Source organism: Galeopterus variegatus, unplaced genomic scaffold (genome assembly GCF_000696425.1).
Source record: "Galeopterus variegatus unplaced genomic scaffold, G_variegatus-3.0.2 Scaffold7465, whole genome shotgun sequence".
NCBI lineage: Eukaryota > Metazoa > Chordata > Mammalia > Dermoptera > Cynocephalidae > Galeopterus > Galeopterus variegatus.
Window position 1 is genome coordinate 5,955 of NW_007733576.1, and position 8,604 is coordinate 14,558.

An 8,604-nucleotide genomic window follows, 5' to 3' on the forward strand; every position below is an offset into this window, starting at 1 on the left:
CCGCTCACTGGCTGAGCGCGGTGCGGGCGCAACACCGAGGGTTGCGATCCCGTTGCCGGTCCCCAGTATGGGTGCGACACCGAGGGTTGCGATCCCGTTACCGGTCAGTAAAAAAGACAAAAAGGAAAAAAAAAATTTTTATTTGCTACTTGTTCATTGTTCACATACAGAAATATAATTGATTCTTACATCAATACTGTGTCCTTGCTAAATCTGCATTAGGTCTAGTAGTTTTAAAATATATTTCTTAGGATTTTTTATGTAAATTAGGATATCGTCTGTGAATAAAAACAGTTTTATATCTTCCTCTCTAATTTGTGTGCTGTCCGTCCATCCACCGTCTGTCTGTCTGCCTGTCAGTCTGTCTGTCATCTATCCATTATCTATCTGTCTACCATCTCTCTATGTGTTTCCTTACTTTAGTGGTTAGGACTCCACAGCGATGCTGGGTAGAAATGGTGAAAGCAGACGTCTTCGTCTTGCTTCCATTTTCAGGGGGAAAACGTTTCTCATTTCACCCTTGCAAGAGGAAGAAACAGACTTTTTTCTTGTACGTAACATGGGCGGTGGTGAAGATCCCACAACAACATAAATGTATTTAGTGCCACTGCACTGTACTTTTGAGAATGGTTAAAACACTGAAGAATAAACTTGACAAAAGATGTACAAGTTCTCCAGGGTGTCCCACAACTAGGACAGATTTCTATAGGGTGTCCCACATCTAACTCAATTCTGACACTGTCTACCTGGAGGCAGCATTGTATCCCACATGCCGAGGGCTCAGTCCCACAAGACTGCCCTGACTTCAGATGCCAGTCACAAGCCCCAGGTTGTGACCTGTGCTCCTGACCGAGTAACCGTATACTCGTATCAAGGTTCACGTTACTCCCTCCTCAGGGTCAATTAGTTTGCTAGAGTGGCTCACAGAACTCAGGGAAACAATTACGTTTACCCATTTATGATAAAGGACATTAGAAAGGATATGAATGAAGAACTGCGCAGCACGAGGTGTGTGGGAAGGGGTGCAGAGCTTCCATGCCCTTCCTAGGCACACCGCTCTCTAGGAACCTCTGTGTATTCAGCTATCTGGAAGCTCTCCAAACCTTGTCCTTTGGGGGCTTTTTGGAGGCATCATTACACCGGCATGGTTGATTACGTCACTGGCCACTGGTAATTCACTCAACCTTCAACCCCTCTCTCCTCCCCAGAGGTCAGGGGTAAGACTGAAAGTTCCAGCCCTTTCCTCACATGGTTCCTGGTAACCAGCCCCCAGACTGAGACCGTCCAGGAGCCCACCAAGAATCACCTCATTGGGAAAAAAGGAAATTGCAAGGGATTTAGGAGCTCTTGTCAGGAAGGGGGGTCAAAGACCAAATATCAGAACAAAAGATTCTCCTAGTGCCCCTATCTACAGGGTTTTAGGAGCTCTGTGCCAGGAACCAGGCAGCAGAGAACAAATATATATTTCTTAGTACATGACAATATCACAATCCACCCGAGTCTCTGGCCACAGACCCCTTACAGCAAAACTATATACAACTCAAAAAACACTGGCATTTTACTACGGTACCATCCAGCCATTAAGTAGGATATTCATTGTAGGCTTCTCACAGACCCCCTTTAGTTAGGTTGAGAAAGTTCTTTTATTAATTTCTTTAAAGTTTTCAAAATGAATGAATGTTGCCTTTCGTCAACTGGTCTTTCTATATCAACTGAGGTAACTGTGGTTTCTCTCTGTGTCTCTGTGTTGTCAGTGACCTGCCTGTGAACACTGAATGAACCTTATATTCCTGGGCTTAACCCCAGGTGGTTCATTGCACATTTTTTTTTTTTTTTTTGTCTTTTGTCTTTTTCCGTGTCCGGCAACGGATCGCAACCCNTTCCCAAGCGGCGCACTATCCAGTGCGCCACCGGGCCGGCCCCTGCACATTTTTTTTTTTTAATATCGTCTGTTTTTGTTGTGCTGGATTCCGCCTGCTGTTGTTTTGAGGCACATGTGGCTCCGTTGATCACGAGGCATATTGGCCTGCAATGTTCTTGTAATGTCCTTGTTTGATATTGGTATTGGAATTACGCTGCTCTCATAAAATGAGTTAGAAAGTGTCCTTTACTTCTTTATTTTCTGTAAGAATTTGTGTAAAATTGTTGAGTTTCTTCCTTAAATGTGTGACAAAATTCACCAGTTTCTGCTATTTGAGTTGGAGCTTTAATCATGGGAAGGTTTTAAATTACAACTTCGGGTTTCTTAAGAGTTTCAGGGCTATTCTGAGTTTTTATATCTATTTGTGCTACTTGGATATTTTGTGTTTTTGAAAGAATTTGTCATTTTTTCTAAGTTATTGGATCTGACCTATGTTCACATATTTGTTTATATTATTTCTTATCTTTTAACATCTGTGCAGTCTTTGATGATGTCCCCTTGTGCATTCCTGGTATTGGTAATGTGTATTTTCTCTATTTCTTTTCTTTTTTTGTCTTTTTTGTGACCGGTAAGGGGACCGCAACCCTTGGTGTGGTGTCGCCCGCACCACGCTCAGCCAGTGAGAGCACCGGCCATTCCTATATAGGATCCGAACCCGTGGCGGGAGTGTCACTTCGCTCCCAGCGCCACACTCTCCTGAGTGAGCCATGGGCTCGGCCCGTATTTTCTCTATTTCTTAATCAGTTTTACTACATGTTAGCAATTATACAACTTTTGAAGAAATTCTTTTGGCTTTATTGATTTTTCCTTTGTTTCTATTCCAGTTGACTGATTTCTGCTCTTTAGTGTTTTCATTTAATTACTTCAGGTTTAATTTGTCCTTCTTTTTCTAGCTTCTTAAAGTGTAATAATCTAATTTAAGAATTTAAAGCTATAAATTTCTTTCTAATTACAGCTTTTAGCTGCATTCCACAAATTTTTGATGTCCTGTGCTTTCATTTTTCATATTTTGTATTTTCATGCTCAATTTAAAATACTGCTTAATTTTCCTTGCATTTTCTTCTTGGGTCCATAGGTTATTAAGAAGTATGCTATTTAATTTCCAAATATTTGGGGGATTTATAAATATCTTTTTGTTATGGACTTCTGATTTCATTCCCTGAGGTCATACATTTATGGCTTCAGTTCCTTTGAATGCACTGAGTTACTTCATGGCCAGGCACATGGTCTGCTGGGGTGAACATTCCACGGCACTGAAAGCAGGCGTATCTGCCCTTGTTGGGCACACCGCTCTACACGTGTGCATTAGGTCAGGGTGGTAGTTAGTGTTTGACCACTCTTCGTTTTTTTTTTTTTTTTTTTTTTTTTTATTGGAATTTATCTAGGTACATGTATGGCTCCCCCACAAAACTTGGAGCTTCTTGAAGACAGGGACCATATCTTCTTAATCATCTTTGCCTCCCTAGTACATTGTACAGTTTGGTATTTGAGTGGACACTTGAGAAATATTAATTGAACAAATGGGTTAAGGACCCTCATTTTTCCCCCATTATATAAAATTGGAATTAGATGATCTCCAAATGACCTCCCTTAAGTTCAGAGAACAGAGGCTCCCAGATGTTACCTCCACAATAACACATACTTAGAACAGATATGGCCACGTTCTCCTGGAGGTTTTCAAACAGTTGAATTCTTTTTTTTTTGTCTTTTTTCCGTGTCCGGCAACGGATCGCAACCCTCAGTGTCGCCCCCATACCAGACTGGGACCGGCAACGGGATCACAACCCTCGGCGTTGCTCCCGCACCTCGCTCAGCCAGTGAGCGGGAGCCGGTCTGTATGTGGGATCCGAACCCTCGGCGGGAGCGCCGCCACGCTTCCCAAGCGGTGCACTACAGCAGTGCGCCACCGGGCCGGCCCCGACCACTCTTCGTTTTTTCACCAATTTTTTTTGTCTAAGTCCATTGATTGCTAGGATATTAAACTTTCCAGCTATAATTGTGGATTTTTCTGTTTCATTCTCTAGTTCTGTCAATTTGTGTTCATGTATTTTGAAGCTCAGATACTAAGTGCATTTATGTCTGTGTCTTCTTGAATAATAGACCTTTTTATTTAAAGGTACTTTTGCTGAGTATGGAATTCAGGGTTGACAGTTCATGTTTGGTGCTAGCACGTTAGAGTTTTCATTCCAATGTTTTCTGTTTTGCATTGTTTCTTTTTTCTATTTCTTTTTTGGTTTTTTTTTTTGCATTGTTTCTTTTTTCTATTTCTTTTTTGGTTTTTTTTTTTGCATTGTTTCTGATAAAGGGTCCACTGTTATCCCTCATGTTCCTTTTTTTTTTTTTTCTCATGTTCCTTTTTCTGTATTTTTTCTAGATTTCAGCATGTTGACTGTGATGTCCAGAGGTGTGGCTTTCTTTGTGTTTATCCTGTTTCGGTTTTACTGACAGTCCTCTATCAGTGTGTTACTGTTTTTTAAAATCAAATTTGGAAAGGTTTTGGCCATTATTTCTTTAAACATTTTTCCCATCTTCTCTCCTCCTGTGATCTTGATTGCACGTGCATTAGACACTCTTTTCTCTTTAACACGTTGCTGAGGCTTCATTTTACTTTTTGTAAATCTTTTTGTCTCTCTTTGCTTTAGTTTTGAAATTTTCTATTGACCTATCTTCACATTGACAGCTTTTTTCTTTCAGTTTTTTTCCAATCGGTTGTAAATACCACCCAATGGCTGTCTTACTATAAACACTGTATGTTTCAGTTCCGGGCTTTCCATTTAATTCTTCTTTTACAGGTTCCATCTCTCCTCAAGTTCCCCAAAGAGGTTACCTTCTTCTGTGCTTTGTTTATTGCGCTTCCGGTTAGTTAACGTCCTGGTCTGATTAGCCTAACATCTGGGTCATCTTTGGGTTTGTTTCTCTTGACCATGGCTTATCTCTTCTTGTTTCTTTGCTTGTCTGGTGATTTTTTATTGTACACTGGACAGTGGCTTGTAGTCTAGATTTTGTTTTCTCTCTCTGAGGAGTGATAGGTTTTGTTTTAGCGTAAGCCCTTTAAATTACTGCCATGTCACCTTAAGCTTGTTAGAAAGGCTTCTCTCAGTTCGTTCTTTGTCCTCTTGTCCTGCCTGCACTAAATCAAACATTTCAGCCCCTTGACTTCACTCAAGCAGGCAACCCCTTTACTACAGGCAGAACTTCTCACAATAAGAACAACAGTTAGGAAAATGGTTTGCTACTTTTTAATAGAAGCATTGTTGCTGTACAATATGTAACTATGTTTGAATTTTGACACTGATTATTTTCAACCTTAAGAGAGCCTTATTTTTGTTTAATTTTTATTTTCAGCATGTACCATTTGGGGGGAGGTCGTGGCTCGGCCCCATCGTCTCTGCAGCCCAGCAAGGAGGAGCACTTCCTATCTCAGCGTGATGGTTCTTTCCTCTGTGTTTCTTCTCAACCTCCTACTTTTTTCTTGTTTTTCTTACTCAGTATTGTAGTTATAGATCCCTCTCTCCTCCTTGACAGTAACTTATTGGTGTAGGAGTTTATTCTTCATCCACGTGTCATTAGGCCTTGGATCAGTGCCGGGTGGCATTAGGAGAGCAGGAGATTTTCAGATTGAATTCCCGTCACAGTGATGTTCTACCATTTGGTAGCCATGTCTGTTTCACCTGCGTTGTTTAAGGAATTTTAAAGATGCCGGGCTCTGTCTCAGCCCTTTCCTTTGGTTTCCAAGCGACCCATTTTACAGACTCTCCAACTCTGTTACTCTTCAGAGGTCCCAAACTATGCCAGATAAAGATGAAACATAACTCTGTTTGAAAGTAGAAAGTAATTCCTACTTGTTTTCTCAAGATTGAAAAGCCTGAAGAACATCATTTTCGAACCACTTCTGTTTAGTTTTTTGGACATTCTCTGAAATTGTGACTGGAAGCCACCTGAGATGTGAACCGTGGGCAAGGGGTGCTGTTTTGAGCCCCTTCTCGGTGTCCTCTTGCCATCTGTCCTGTGCAGGTCATGAGTCAGGTAATTGAAAGAAGATTCTGGCAGCTTTATGCAAGGGAGACATGCTTTATTATCTTCAGACATGAGCTCGTCGTTCTCAGCTGTGCTCTGCTGACCAGCAGTTCAGAGCAGTTACCTTTCTGCTCTTAGTACACAATCGTGGCCACAAGCCAAGCATTACATTATTACAACAGTCACGCTGAATCAGTAAATGGGCACACATGCACAGTTACACTACCTTTATAACTCGTTCCTAGCAAATGTGCTGGATCTTGCCCATTTGTAACAGATGCGAGATGAGAGATCCTGACTAAACTTTTCTGCTTTCCTTACACCGTCGTTCCTCCACCTCCATGGCTCTCCATCCTATGGGCACCTGCCAGCACCAGGGGGGCAGCCTCAGCAAGGGACCAGGCTTTCCTTTGCTCTACTCTGGTGGTGGAAAGCAGAAATTGCTCGCTCCTGTGGGGTCCTCCCACGGGACTAAACTGACTCTCACCCCCTAGGCACAGCTGAGGTTAATCTGACCACCAACATCTTCATGATTTTTCTGGCTTGGAGACAAACGCCCTGAACCCAACTGCAAGCAGGCACATGTCCTGCACACACCTGGGAAGAGGCGACTTCCACTTACGTTGATGCTTTGACCAGTGTCTAATAAGCAGTTAACCTCAGCTCAAAAAGAGTGCAGAAAGGCCGCTGGCTGCACTGTCACCCCACGAGCTTGCCTGTTTAAACTACGTTTATGGAACCCTTGACCTAAAGTAAACTTAAGAGGAGGCGTCGCACTCTTGTTGACACCATAACCTCCTAGTTTGGACTATTTATGGCTCCAGGTTATTTTCTTCCAGAAAGGGCTTTTCTTCAGGGCTTTTCTCCCTCCTCTGAGAAGACAGCAGAAGAGGGAGAGCTGAAGAGTTAGTGGCGCTGGGACCTTTGGTCTCTGCCGTGGCAAGTGTCCAGTGTCGACCTTCGTGAGAGCTTAGATAGGGGTTTTAAGTGCATTTGGTTATATTGAACACAACACACATGTCATTTGGGGATGGTCTGAATCAGTGTAGGATGGAAAGGCAAGTGTTCTAGGCTTACGGCACAGCTTCCAGATTTGCTAGAAAACAGGCTACTTAACTACAGGCCTGAGATGCTTCTCAGAGCTCGTTCTGGGAGCCCCAGGCCCTCTGCCACCTGGCAGACTCTGGCTTGTCTCCTTGGAGGACCTTGACGGCCACTTTAAAATGCACCTGGGTACTTAAAACGGTGGATGTCATCAGCTGACGTTGGACCAGTGAGGTTTGTAGAAAAGAACTTAGCAACCTCCAACCTGGAGACACGGAGGAAGATTGTGTCACCTGCACTGCAATGCAGGATGACCCTGTAGGGACCAGAAAGGCTGGATTGTGGGACAAGAGGCAGAGCAGCCTGCTCTCGAGCATCTCCCTCTCCTGACCTCCTCTGCTTATCACACAGGGTCTGTGCTGTCCACGGAGTGGGAGCGACAACCAGGTCCCATTGCTGTTGTGTAATAAGCACACATGTCCTCTGGCAAATTCCCTGAGGAGGGCTGAACTTTTTGAACACCCCTTCCCCGTTGCCTTTGAACATAAGAGAAGATACATTTGTGTATTGCTTTTCTCCTTTTCAAAGATTTCTCTTCTGCAATTTAACAACAGAATGTACCTTTCGGATTGTCGTTGTTTTTATAAAATCCTTGTTTGCAAACAAGGGAGGGCTGCTGCGGCTGTGTTGCATGTCTCTGACGTAGTTCCAGGGTAAGAGGAGACATGTGCACTGTTTGGTGTTGTGTGTAGATGCAGAAACACGCACGCATCTGTGTGGACGCTTCGCCGTCATAATCCGTCCTCACCCTTCATTAGAATTCCCTAATTGCACACTCCCTTAAAGGTGCTAGATTCTTTTAATTACTAGACTTTATTTTTTAGAGTGCTTTTAGGTTTCCATAAAAATAACAGAAAGTACAGAGATTTTCGTGCACTGTCCTCCCATTCAGTTCCCCTGTTAGCAACACTTGCAGTCAGCGTGGTGCATCGTTACAACTGATGAACCGGTACTGGCACATGACTGTTAAGTAAAGCCGGTTCGCATTAAGGGTTCACTCTTGGGGTTGCTCCTTCTGTGGGCTTCGACCTGCCCGCACCACTAGGGTATCATACGGAGTAGTTTCACTGCCCTAAAAATCCCCCGTGCTGCACCTGTCCATCCCTCCCTTTCCCGAATCCCTGGCAACCCCTGATATTTTTACTGTCCCGTAGTTCTGCCTTTTCCAGAATGTCATATAGCTGGAATCATACAGTATAGTAGCCTTTGCAGATTGGTTCATCTCGCCTAGTAATGTGTGTTTAAGTTTCCTCCCTGTCTTTTTGTGTCATGAGAGTTTATTTTTTTGCGGCACTGAAGAATATCCCACTGTCTAGATGCACCTCAGTTTATTCACCTATTCACGGACATCTTGGTTGCTTCCAGGTTTGGGCAATTATGAACAAAGCTGTTATGATCTTTTACGTGCAGGTTTTTGTGTGGACTTAATTTTTCAACTCATTTGGGTAAATACCAAGTAACGAAATTGAAGGATGGTAAGATGCTGGATTTTTTTTTTTTAAATCATTGGAAATATTTAGCACCTCCCAGTGCACTTACAGACTTCTTGTGTTTTTCCAGGG